The following is a 13,858-nucleotide window of genomic DNA, read 5'->3' as shown; positions in this document are numbered from 1 at the left end:
GGTCCACGCCATCGGACTCCATCACCAGTCGTTTCCCGCCGATTGTCCGCCATTTCCAGCTTGTTCCCGCCATCTGCAGAGTTTCCCGCCACTGGGCGACGCTTCCCGCCAAAACCGCAGATTTCCCGCCTTGGAAGAGCAGCGGACGCCATTATGGGCGTGCCAAAGGAGGGCAAGAGGCCACATCCCATCGTGGGCCGGGACAGAAAATGGCGCCAAAAGTGGAAACCGCCCCCACCAACAGAGACTGTGATGCTGGAGGTGTCGGTCAGCGTGAAAGAACTCCCCCTGGAGCTGACAGTCACCGAGTTGCCCCGGGACCGCCCTCGAAGTGGGAGGAGACGAAAGAAAAGAGCAAAGATGGGTGTCGCTTGGAGCAGTGTAGAACGAGCGCACCCGGAGGCAAGAGGTCTAATGAGGAGTAGCGGAGAAGCTCACCCGGAGTCGAGGAGAGAAAGAGTGGACCCGGGAATGGAGCGGCAGCAGAGCAGCACCGGCCCGCTGGCCAGGAGCCTGCTGGAGGAAGAAGGAGGAGAGCAGAGCAGCACCGGCCCGCTGGCCAGGAGCCTGCCGGAAGCAGAGCAGAGCAGCACCGACCCGATGGTCAGGAGCCTGCTGGAGTCAACAACCCCGCTAGGCTTAGCGGAGATCCTGGCGCAGCTTCCCCGAGATCGGGAGTGCGCGCGGAGTGCCCTGGAGGGCCTCGCGGGAAGGATGGCCCGAGTGCAGAGGGAGATCCTGGCGGAGTGGGGCCGGGAGATGGCCCAGCAAGCTGGAACCCGTCCACTTAACCCGCTCCCTTGGAAGAAGACATCGACTGCCTCTGCGGATGACGCGGGAGGACCCAAGGCCGGAGACGGCGCAGAAGAGGGAGCGAGACGCATGGCAGCAGGTAAGGGGGATGCCTATACCCCATACCGGAAGACCGCTTACCTGCCCCAGCTCCCCGTCGCAGAGCCCGAAGGTCCCCCGGCCGTACCCGAGACCGCCATGACATCGCCACCGACTAGGCCCCGACCGGAAGCCGCCGTCGCGACCCCAGTGACGTCACGCGTCGTGACCCGGAGCGTGGCGCAGGAAGAAGAGCCTCCGGCCTGGTCACAGGGCCTAGCGTTTCCGGGCGCCGCATCCAAAGCAGAGCCATCTACCTCCGCGGAGCCTCCGGCCTGGTCGCAAGGCCAGGTAACCCAGGGCGCCGCCGTCCTAACGGTGCCCTTCACCTTCCAGGTGCCCCAGGCCTGGCCGCAAGGCCTGGGCAACCCGGGCGCCACCACCACCGCGCCCGCGCCCGTAATACCTAGGGTGCCACATCTGGGAGAGGACCCCTTCAGCCAGCTAACGTGGCCGGACGGGCGGCCCTTCATCTGGCCCGAAGGGTACCCTGAGCTAGAGCGGCAGCAAAGACTAGGGCCCTTGTGTGAGCCCCTGATCCCGGCTCCAAAGCCCGTGACTCGGGTCTCGCCTCCACTCGAGGAAGCCCAGTTCGTGTGGGACCCCACGGGAGAAGATCTGATGGGGTTCACCGGAGAGACTCGGGCAGCTGCAGCAGCGCGCACAGAGTGTTGCCGTCAACAGCTGGCAGAGTTCAAGAGAGAGCGGGAGGAGAGGCAGGCCAAAGAGCAATGGGCCCAGACCCGCAGCGCGGAGCAAAAGAGTCGGACCAGAAGGGACCCCCGTGCAGCAGATCGTCCCCGTACCATCGGGACGGTAATAAAGTTTAATGCGCAGCATGGGTGGGGCTTCATAAGGGACCGGAACACCATGGGTGACGTCTTCGTTACACGACGGGACGTCGAGTCCCACCTGCCAGAGGGTCACAAAGGCCGTGACCTCTACGTCGGTGATGAGGTAACGTTCACCCGGCACAAGTGTGCCAAGGGACCTTACGCCCTCCACGTGCATCGCTTGACGGAGGAGGAGTTGCGGTGCGAGGAGGAGGAGCAAGAGGACCCGGACGGGTCTGAAGAAACCACCAGCCATAAGATAAGAGCAGGAGGCAGACGCCGTTGAGTGCGGCAGAGCAGGAGACTGTATATAGTTGCCTGTCGGGGCACAGTGAATCGGAACTGAAACTGAAACTGGAACTGTTGTTGCTGCTAAAATAGTCCCCGTTGGGACCAGCGAACTGTTACCTGTAACCCTTTCCATACCAGGCTGAGGACTGTGAGCAGCCATCCCTTTCCCTTTACCTGGCCGGGGACTGAGAACGGCCAAAATTTCCCTGTACATAGTTGCGCTTGCTAAAGCGCCCCCTACCGGTTTTTATAGGAAAAACCATTTTTCCAAAAGACTGTCGCACTCTACCTGGTCACGAGTTGCACGGTGACCAGAGGAACAGAAGAGAGAAAGAGACGACGAGAATGTTGTTTACCTGAAAAAGTTTATATATATATTTATATAGTATTTCGTATAATATTTAATATGTTTTACATGTTTATAAAATGTTGTATGTTTTGGTGTTTTTTGTCTTTGCAGCCCGAGGACGTGCTGTGATTTACCAGGGGGGAGTGTAGCACCCTGAGGATTCGGCTGCTACAGGAGTATTGCACCTCAACCCAGAGGTGTGATATTCCACTCCCGGGTAAGGAAGGAGTGTGGAACTGAGCTCAGATAGACTGCATGCACTACATACATCCCATTCCAGAGGAGCAGGCCGACGGCACTCCCACTTAGAAATGTGCAGGTGCGACCGAGCCTGTTCCTGGCTGGAGTGGGAGGGGGGAGGAACATCCCATGTAGTGTAGGGGCAGATAGGGGGAGCAGTCTGGGTAGTGGTAGGAGCTCATTGGGTGCTGGTCACCTGAGCTCACACATAGAGGGATATATAAGGAGGGCACCAACTAGGATCAGGGTCAGACGCAGAGAGGAAGTCAGATGCAGAGGACAAGCCTGCAGCAAGAGAGAGAGAAAGAAACAACAGCCCTGGAGAGAGAGTGGAGTACAGAAAGACCCAGAGGGGGACAAAGAAGGGACCCAAGAACCCAAATAAGAACACCGGGTGAGGAGTCAGCAGAAGGGTACCGGAACCCAAGCTGGTGGGGGTAAAGACATTCCCCAGCCAGAGACCGGAGACCGTGGGCAGAGTCTGTCACGGTCACCCACTACATTCACCCTGAAGGCACACCACATGGAGGGTCAGGGAACCTGAGGCCAAAGGTTGCCCAACAGAAGGCCCGAGGAAGCTGGATTTAGGTGAATCACTGGTGGGGACGGCTGAAGGAAGGACAGAGGGAGAGCTCAGGGCCACGCTCCGGACTTGTTTGGGGGTTGGCCGGATCCAGGACCTGGTGGACGCAGCACGGCTCGGGAGGTCACTTGGAGCTAGAGTGACCAGGAACATCTGCAGTAAGTAAAGACCCTTAACTGCACTACCCGAGTCTGTAATCATTACCGGCTGCACCGCACCACCACAACCCCCATCCTCTGCGCCTGTCCCCTCTGAGGCTATACCCCTCCCGTTGGGGGTTATCCCACCAAGCTGCGCATCCACCATCAGCCTCAGCGGACCCTGCAGCAGCGGCGGCCACAGTGACCGCATCACAACGGGTGGCGTAGTCGACACAACGAACTTTAATAACATCAGTAAGGACTGCCACATAACACTTAGCTTGACGCCCTGGGCACGGGACCGGGTCACAGCCGCTCGGAGACTACAACCCCCCATCTGATCCGGTGCCGGGTATTCCCCTCACAAAGGAATATGTCCCAGGGGGCGCGTCATGGGGAGGCTCTGAGGATCAGTTGCAGGACATGGGGAGGCTATGGGAGTCTGATGCAGGACATGGGGAGGCTATGGGGCTCTGTTGCTAGACATGGGGAGGCTTTGGGGGTCTGTTGCTGGACATGGGGAGGGTCTGGGGGTCCGCTGCTGGAAATGGGGAGGGGTTGGGGGTCTGTTGCTGGACATGGGGAGGCTATTGGCGTCTGTTGCAGGACATGGGAAGACTATAGGGGTCATTGTAGGATATGGGGAGGCTATGGGGGTCTGTTGCAGGACATGGGGAGGTTCTGGGGATCTGTTGCAGGACATGGGGAGGCTCTGAGGGTCTGTTGCAGGACATGGGGAGGCTCTGGGGGTCTGTTGCAGGATATGGGGATGCTCTGGGGATCAGTTGCAGGACATGGGGAGGCTAGGGGGGTCTGCTGCAGGACATGGGGAGGCTATGGGTGTCTGTTGCAGGTCATGGGGAGGCTATGGGGGTCTGTTGCTGGACATGGGGAGGCTTTGGGGGTCTGTTGCTGGACATGGGGAGGCTATGGGGGTCTGTTGCTGGACATGGGGAGGGTCTGGGGGTCTGTTGCTGGACATGGGGAGGCTATAGAGGTCTGTTGCAGGACATGGGGAGGCTATAGGGGTCTGTTGCAGGACATGGGGAGACTATAGGGGTCTACTGCAGGACATGGAGAGGCTATAGGGGTCTGTTGCAGGACATGGGGAGGCTCTGGAGGTCTGTTGCAGGACATAGGGAGGCTCTGGGGGTCTGTTGCAGGAAATTGGGAGGCTATAGGGGGTCTATTGGAGGACATGAGGAGACTATAGGGGTCTTTTGCAGGACATGGGGAGGCTATAGGGGTCTATTGTAGGACATGGGGAGGTTATGGGGTCTGTTGCAGGACATTGGGATGCTCTGGGGATCTGTTGCAGGACACGGGGAGGCTCTGGGGGTCTGTTGCAGGACATGGGAAGGCTCTGAAGGTCTGTTGCAGGACATGGGGAGGCTCTGGGGGTCTGTTGCAGGACATGGGGAGGCTATGGGAGTCGGTTGCAGGAGATGGAGAGGCTATGGGGGTCTGTTGCAGGTCATGGGGAGTCTATGGGGGTCTGTTCCTGGACATGGGGAGGCTCTGGGTGTCTGTTGCAGGACATGGGGAGGCTATGGGAGTCGGTTGCAGGAGATGGAGAGGCTATGGGGGTCTGTTGCAGGTCATGGGGAGGCTATGGGGGTCTGTTCCTGGACATGGGGAGGCTTTGGGGGTCTGTTGCTGGACATGGGGAGGCTATGGGGGTCTGCTGCTGGGCATGGGGAGGCTATGGGTGTTTTCTGCTGGACAGGGGGAGGGTCTGGGGGTCTGTTGCTGGACATGGGGAGACTATTGAGGTCTATTGCAGGACATAGGGAGGCTATAGGGGTCTATTGCAGGACATGGGGAGGCTATAGGGGTCTATTGCAGGACATGGGGAGGCTATAAGGGTCTGTTGAAGGACATGGGGAGGCTCTGAAGGTCTGTTGCAGGACACGAGGAGACAATAGGGGTCTGTTGCAGGACATGGGGAGGCTCTGAGGGTCTGTTGCAGGACATGGGAAGGCTCTGAGGGTCTGTTGCAGGACACAGGGAGGTTCTGGGGGGTCTGTTGCAGGACATGGGGAGGCTCTGGGGGTCAGTTGCAAGACATGGGGAGGCTCTGGGGGTCTGTTGCAGGATATGGTGAGGCTCTTGGGATTAGTTGCAGGAAATGGGAAGGCTATGGGGGTCTGTTGAAGGTCATGGGGAGCCTATGGGGGTCTGTTGCAGGTCATGGGGAGGCTATGGGGGTCTGTTGCTGGACATGGGGAGGCTTTGGGGGTCTGTTGCTGGACATGGGGAGGCTATGGGTATCTGCTGCTGGACAGGGGGAGGGTCTGGGGGTCTGTTGCTGGACATATGGAGGCTATAGGGGTCTATTGCAGGACATGGGGAGGCTATAGGGGTCTGTTGCAGGACACGGGGAGGCTAGAGAGCTCTATTGCAGGACATGGGGAGGCTATAGAGGTCTGTTGCAGGACATGGGGAGGCTCTGGAGGTCTGTTGCAGGACATGAAGAGACTATAGGGGTCTATTGCAGGACATGGGGAAGCTATAGGGGTCTATTGTAGGAGATGGGGAGGTTATGGGGTCTGTTGCAGGACATGGGGATGCTCTGGGGGTCTGTTGCAGGACATGGGGAGGCTCTGGGGGTCTGTTTCAGGACATGGGAAGGCTCTGAGGGCCTGTTGCAGGACATGGGGAGGCTATGGGAGTCTGTTGCAGGACAAGGGGAGGCTATGGGAGTCTGTTGCAGGACATGGGGAGGCTATGGGGGTCTGTTGCTGGACATGGGGGTTCTGGGGGTCTGTTGCTGGACATGGGGAGGCTATAGAGGTCTGTTGCAGGACATGAGGAGGCTATAGGGGTCTGTTGCAGGACATGGGGAGACTATAGGTGTCTACTGCAGGACATGGGGAGGCTATAGGGGTCTATTGCAGGACATGGGGAGGCTATAGGGGTCTATTGCAGGACATGGAGAGGCTATAGGGGTCTGTTGCAGGACATGGGGAGGCTCTGGAGGTCTGTTGCAGGACATGGGGAGGCTCTGGGGGTCTGTTGCAGGAAATTAGGAGGCTATAGGGGGTCTATTGCAGGACATTAGGAAACTATAGGCGTCTATTGCAGGACATGGGGAGGCTATAGGGGTCTATTGTAGGACATGGGGAGGTTATGGGGTCTGTTGCAGGACATGGGGATGCTCTGGGGGTCTGTTGAAGGACATGGGGAGGCTCTGGAGGTCTGTTGCAGGACACGAGGAGACTATAGGGGTCTGTTGCAGGACATGGGGAGGCTCTGAGGGTCTGTTGCAGGACATGGGAAGGCTCTGAGGGTCTGTTGCAGGACACGGGGAGGCTCTGGGGGGTCTGTTGCAGGACATGGGGAGGCTCTGGGGGTCAGTTGCAGGACATGGGGAGGCTCTGGGGGTCTGTTGCAGGATATGGTGAGGCTCTTGGGATCAGTTGCAGGGCATGGAGAGGCTATAGTGGTCTGTTGCAGGACATGGGGAGGCTCTGGAGGTCTGTTGCAGGACATGAGGAGGCTCTGGGGGTCTGTTGCAGGAAATTGGGAGGCTATAGGGGGTCTATTGCAGGACATGAGGAAACTATAGGGGTCTATTGCAGGACATGGGGAGGCTATAGCGGTCTATTGTAGGACATGGGGAGGTTATGGGGTCTGTTGCAGGACATGGGGATGCTTTGGGTGTCTGTTGCAGGACATGGGGAGGCTCTGGGGGTCTGTTGCAGGACATGGGAAGGCTCTGAAGGTCTGTTGCAGGACATGGGGAGGCTCTGGGGGTCTGTTGCAGGACATGGGGAGGCTACGGGAGTCGGTTGCAGGAGATGGAGAGGCTATGGGGGTCTGTTGCAGGTCATGGGGAGGCTATGGGGGTCTGTTCCTGGACATGGGGAGGCTTTGGGGGTCTGTTGCTGGACATGGGGAGGCTATGGGGGTCTGCTGCTGGACATGGGGAGGGTCTGCGGGTCTGTTGCTGGATATGGGGAGGCTATGGGGGTCTATTCCAGGACATGGGGAGGCTATAGGGTTATTTTTTAGGACATGAGGAGGTTATGGGGTCTGTTGCAGGACATGGGGAGGCTATGGGGGTCTGTTGCAGGTCATGGGGAGGCTATGGGGGTCTGTTGCTGGACATGGGTAGGCTATGGGAGTCTGTTGCTGGACATGGGGAGGCTATGGGTGTCTGCTGCTGGACAGGGGGAGGGTCTGGGGGTCTGTTGCTGGACATGGGGAGACTATTGAGGTCTATTGCAGGACATAGGGAGGCTATAGGGGTCTATTGCAGGACATGGGGAGGCTATAGGGGTCTATTGCAGGGCATGGGGAGGCTATAGGGGTCTGTTGAAGGACATGGGGAGGCTCTGGAGGTCTGTTGCAGGACACGAGGAGACAATAGGGGTCTGTTGCAGGACATGGGGAGGCTCTGAGGGTCTGTTGCAGGACATGGGAAGGCTCTGAGGGTCTGTTGCAGGACACGGGGAGGCTCTGGGGGGGGTCTGTTGCAGGACATGGGGAGGCTCTGGGGGTCAGTTGCAGGACATGGGGAGGCTCTGTGGGTCTGTTGCAGGATATGGTGAGGCTCTTGGGATCAGTTGCAGGACATGGAGAGGCTATAGGGGTCTGTTGCAGGACATGGGGAGGCTCTGGAGGTCTGTTGCAGGACATGAGGAGGCTCTGGGGGTCTGTTGCAGGAAATTGGGAGGCTATAGGGGGTCTATTGCAAGACATGAGGAAACTATAGGGGAGGCTATGGGAGTCGGTTGCAGGAGATGGAGAGGCTATGGGGGTCTGTTGCAGGTCATGGGGAGGCTATGGGGGTCTGTTCCTGGACATGGGGGGGCTTTGGGGGTCTGTTGCTGGACATGTGGAGGCTATGGGGGTCTGCTGCTGGACATGGGGAGGGTCTGCGGGTCTGTTGCTGGACATGGGGAGGCTATGGGGGTCTATTCCAGGACATGGGGAGGCTATATGTGGCACCCCAGGGGTCTGGTCTCCACAGTAATAGCAATGTTATGTCTGAGAGCAGGTGGGAGGTCTCTTGGTCAGGAATCCTATGCATGCCACACCTCCTGCCCAGTCCTGGGAGGGGAAGGACTTCCCCTATATAAAACTGGGGCTGAGGCAGGGTTAGGGAGTTGAGTAGAGAGAAGAAGAGAAGCAGCTATAGGAAAGAGAGATCAGGAGCTCTGGGGAAGTCGTGCTAAAAGGAATCAGGGGCTGGCAGCTGAAGAGCTCGCCCTGATTGAAGAGTTACCACCGGACCCGGAGTCCGAGGCTGTGGGGATTAACCCAGACCCAGCAGCAGAAACCGCCCGGCAGGGGATTTCAGGTCCTCTGGCCAAGAAACCCGAAGGCACGGTCACACGCGTGGGACCAGCACCGCCGTCGTGGAGCGGAAGCCACTAGAAGGCCCCGAGTCACCGGCCATACGGGTGAGCACCACACGGTACACTCAGGGACGTGGGCTACTTTCACCCGCCTCTAGCAAGGTAGCCAGAAGAGTACATTTAGTTGGGGAGGCCTACAACTCCGCCTGGCCAGGGGAGATCCCATCTGCTCAAAGACTGACCAGGCCCCGATCGCTAGCCAGTACTCCGGGAGGGTCTATCTTTATCACCAGTAAAGACCCTGAACTACACCGCATCGTCTCTGAGTGGTTCCTGCTACCCCCATCATCCACGTCGGCTGCCCTGAGGCCATACCCCTCCCGTTGGGGGTTATACCATCTACGCTGCACAATCGTACCACCGGCCTCAGCGGTCTGCCCTGCAGCGGCAGCTCCATAGCTGCATTCAACGGGTGGCGTAGTCGTCCAACATCTACTGCTAATACTCAGCCACACAGTTTGACTCCCTGGGCACGGACCGGGTCACCGCCACGAAACTACTACCCCCAACAGGCCCGGCTCCGGGTAGTCCCCGCGGGCGCAACGCTACACTAAGTAGGCCCAGGGGCGCGTCAACTTTTGGCGTAGTCGGCAGGATTTCGTGCCCGCAACCACCGGGTACTGCGTGCCTGAAAAAGACTGTTCAAACTTACCAGTGGTGAAGATTCCCGCCATCCGTGGAGGTTTCCCGCCATCCGGCGCCATCTTCTACCTTCTTCCCGCCATCCGTGGAGTTTTCCCGCCGTTGGACGCCATCTTCTGCCTTCTTCCCGCCATCCGTGGAGTTTTCCCGCCGTTGGACGCCATCTTGAAGACGCCGCGCGGGAAGAAGAGGGGCGTGGACTCCGAAAAGCCCGCGAGAACTGAAGCCCCGCCTCACGTCCGGACGTTGCGTAAGGTCCTGGAAGGAGCCCAGCAGACGCCGACGTCATAGGAGCGCGACGGAAGGTCCTCGACCCTGACGATCCACTGCGGAGCCGCGGCCTACGGAAGAGGATCATCGCAAGGTAGGCCACGATCCACTAGGGGGGAGGAAGATGTCGGATACGGAGGAGAGCTTCACTGCCTCAACCCCCGCCAGCGCCAGCGCTGCTGCAGTCATGCCTTTTACCATGCCCTATATCCCGGGAGCAGCCTGGCTACCCCAATACTCAGGGGAGTCACATACCCTGAATGACTTTAGAGAAAAGCTGGATAGCCTCTTCCAGGTGTACCCCCTCACAGAAGAGCAAAAAGTGAGCATCCTGGTGGCCCAACTAACCGGGGCAGCCCAAAGGGAGGTAAAGTCCTGGCCACCTGGGAGGAGGACTGTCGCGGGGATACTAACCCGGCTGAGGGACACCTTTGATACCCGCACCTCAGCCGAGATTAAGCTTAAATTCTATGGGTGCAAGCAGCGAGCACATGAGAGTATAAGGGACTATGCACTAAACCTACAAGAGGCCCTGAGAGCCATTAAGCAGACCGACCCCGACAGCGTGGGAAACGAGGACAGGCTGTTGACCGAACAATTTATAGAGGGTCTATATTGCAATGTCCACCGAACCCAGTTGCGAGCCATAGCCTTACAGGATCCTCATCTGGACTTTGCACAGTTCAAGGACAGAGCCATCCGGGTGCTCCGAGAACCGGCACCGGGTGGCGCTGTGACCCACAGGCGCCCAGCTATCACTTACCACCAGGAGGCGGCGCCCTTGTCGGCAGGGCCTGTGGGGGCTGATGCGCAGGCTTTGAACAATGACCCGGCTCCAGACCTGCACCATCAGGTCCAAGAGCTAGCTAAAAGCGTTGCTGCGCTAACCCGAACTGTGCAGTTTTTACAGGTTTCCACTCCAGGGAAGAACCAGCTGGCATCCGGACCGGAGGACATCCCGTGGCGTCGACCAAGGAGGACCCCACCGGCCAGAGGAAGACCCAGCAACCGGTACAACGAGGACGGACAACCTATCTGCCGCCGCTGCAATCAACCCGGACATATGGCAAGGTACTGTCCTTTAAACTGGCACAACCTGGGGTAGAGGGCCAACCCCCAGGAAAAAGATCACCAGGCCCATCGAACTGGCGCGACAAATATGTGGGAGGACGTCCAGTCTTGCCTGTGGTACTGGATGGCATTCCTATGAGTGCCCTACTTGACACCGGGTCACAGGTCACCACCATCCCGTACGTGCTCTTCAAGCAGTACTGGAATGACTCAGATATAACCCGCTATTCAGACGACGACTTGAGTATCATCGCCAGTAATGGTCAGCCCGTGCCACAGATCGGATTTAAAGAAATGACCATTAAAATCGGTAGAGTCGAACTGGCAGCACAGGGACTGATCATTGTAGACATTGACAAGCGCGAGAGTCACCCAAAGATAACTCTAGGAACTAATGTGATTGAAAATTGTCTTGCAGAGGTGATTTTCATTTTACAGCAGGTTGCCAAGAACGCCAGCTCCGGCCAGCAGCGAGTGCTCCAGAAAGAGATCCGGGCACTGATGCGACGGCAACAAGTGGAACTCTCCGGCGGTGAGATTGGTAGCGTAAGAATGTGTGACCCTTTCCCTATTGCCATACCCCCGAAAAGTGAAATGATGATTTGGTGCCGGGCAGCTATTGGTCTGAGAGGTAGAGATTACCAGGCCATGGTAGAGCCAGTCTACTCAGACAGTAGGCCCACCATTTTGACAGCCCGGGGGGTAGTTGATGTACGCCATGGGAGGGTACCCGTTCGCATAATAAATATTGGGAAAAGGGAAGTATACCTGCCCCGGTATGCTACGCTAGCCAAATTATATACTATCAACCAAAATTCTATACAGTCTGTGGAACCCTTGCCTCCATCTCATCCGGAGAAAGGTAACGGCTCTGAGAAAATAATGGAGGATTGGTGTCAGCAACTACATTTGGGTACTGACTCCACTCCCTCCCACCAGAAACAGGGAGTCTACCGGGTGGTTCGAGAGTACGAGAGAGTGTTTAGTAAACACCCGTTAGACTTCGGGCGAGTCAAGGGGGTAGAACACCACATCCCCACGGGAGACCATCCTCCCATAAAAGAGAGGTATCGACCCGTACCCCCTGCACACTACCAACACGCCAAGGGGATGCTTAGAGACATGAAGGAGGCTGGGGTAATCAGGGATAGCTGTAGCCCCTGGGCAGCTCCACTAGTCTTGGTCAAAAAGAAAGACAACACCATGAGAATGTGTGTAGATTACCGGAAAATTAACCGTATCACACACAAAGATGCGTACCCCTTACCAAGAATAGAGGAGTCTTTGGCTGCTTTAAAATCTGCTAACTTCTTCTCCACCTTGGATCTCACTAGCGGGTACTGGCAGGTTCCTGTAGCAGAGGCGGACCGGGAGAAGACCGCATTCACCACCCCGATGGGACTTAGCGAGTTTACCTGCATGCCGTTCGGACTCTGCAACGCACCAGGAACCTTCCAGCGATTGATGGAATGCTGTCTGGGACACCGAAACTTTGAGACGGTCCTGTTATACCTGGACAATGTCATCGTCTATTCCAAGACCTACGAGGACCACCTGAAACACCTGGCGGAAGTGTTCGAAGCTCTGGCAAGTTACGGCCTAAAGGTGAAACCCTCCAAGTGTCACCTCCTGAAGCCAAAGGTGCAGTACCTGGGACACGTGGTGAGTGCTGACGGAGTGGCTCCCGACCCTGATAAGATCACCGCAATTAAGGAATGGCCAAGCCCCTCCAGCGTAAAGGAAGTGAGGCAGTTCCTTGGGTTGGTAGGCTACTACCGAAGGTTCATTCCCGGTTTCACCAAAAAGGCAGCTCCTATGCAGGACCTCCTGATAGGCCAGTCCAGGAAGGCCAAGAACCAGAAGCCGCCCTTCAGATGGGAGAAGCTGGAAGAAGAGTCCTTCCGCCAGCTGAAGATGGCCCTCACGGGGGATGAAATCCTGGCGTACCCGGATTACAGCCAGCCCTTTATCCTCTACATCGACGCCAGTAACATCGGGCTAGGAGCCGTACTATCCCAGATCCAGCAGGGGAAAGAACGGGTAATTGCTTACGCCAGCCGAAAACTGCGACCCACCGAAAGAAACCCTGAGAATTACAGCTCATTTAAGCTAGAGTTCCTGGCAGTGGTGTGGGCAGTCACCGAACACTTTAAGCACTACCTCGCTTCTTCCCTGTTCACCGTGTACACGGATAACAACCCGTTGACACACCTGGACACTGCAAGACTCGGTGCCCTAGAGCAGAGATGGATGGCCCGCTTGTCCAACTATGAGTTTACAATCAAATACCGGGCAGGACGCTCCAATACCAACGCAGACGCCCTGTCCAGGATGCCGAACCTACCGGACGTAGGGGAAGATTCAGAGGAACTGGAAGAAGTTGAATTCCCCGCGTTCCACCGTCATGGGACTATCCAGTATTCCCACCGTGTAAGGAGTAAGCAATCCGCTACGTTCAACCCATTACCTCATTACAACTGGGCGGAGACGCAAGACAGTGACCCTGCCGTCCGACTGGTAAAGGAGATGCTGACTCGGCCAGATGCACGCCTTGACCCAGACGCTCCGGAGGAAGCCAAGCAACTGTGGGCTGAGAAGAGTCGACTGTTCCTTTACAAGGGGAAGTTGTGCCGCAGAATGGTTAACTCCCGGACGCATGAACTAATCTGGCAAGTAGTGGTGCCAAGAAGAGACGCAGCTATGGTGATGGAGGCATACCACGACGGAGCTGGGCACTTCGGATGGAAGAAGCTGGAGTTCTGCTGCGCGGGCGGTTCCATTGGGTAGGCATGAGAGGAACCATCGAGAGGTGGTGCAGAGACTGTGGCCCATGCAACTTAAGAAGGAGGGACCGTGCCAGCCAGAAGACTCCCCTGCGGTCCATCATCACCAGACAGCCGTTGGAACTGGTAGCCTTGGATCATGTAAAACTGACCCCAAGCAGAAGTGGCTACGTCTACGCGTTAACCATCGTGGATCACTACTCCCAGTTCTTGGTTGTCGTCCCCGTCAAGGACTTAACGGCTCACACAGCAGCTAGAGCCTTCCAGCAGCACTTCTGCCGTCCGCATGGATACCCGGAGCAGGTGCTGACGGACCAGGGGCCTGCCTTTGAAGCGGAGGTCTTCCAGGAGTTCTGCACCCTGTATGGATGCCGGAAGATAAGAACAACACCCTATCACCCG

This window comes from Phyllobates terribilis, unplaced genomic scaffold, assembly GCF_046119375.1.
Source record: "Phyllobates terribilis strain yellow unplaced genomic scaffold, ASM4611937v1 Scaffold_1__5_contigs__length_1240528914, whole genome shotgun sequence".
In the NCBI taxonomy this organism is placed as follows: Eukaryota; Metazoa; Chordata; class Amphibia; order Anura; family Dendrobatidae; genus Phyllobates; species Phyllobates terribilis.
The sequence above is the reverse complement of the archived record's forward strand: the minus strand, read 5'-3'. Positions refer to the sequence as shown.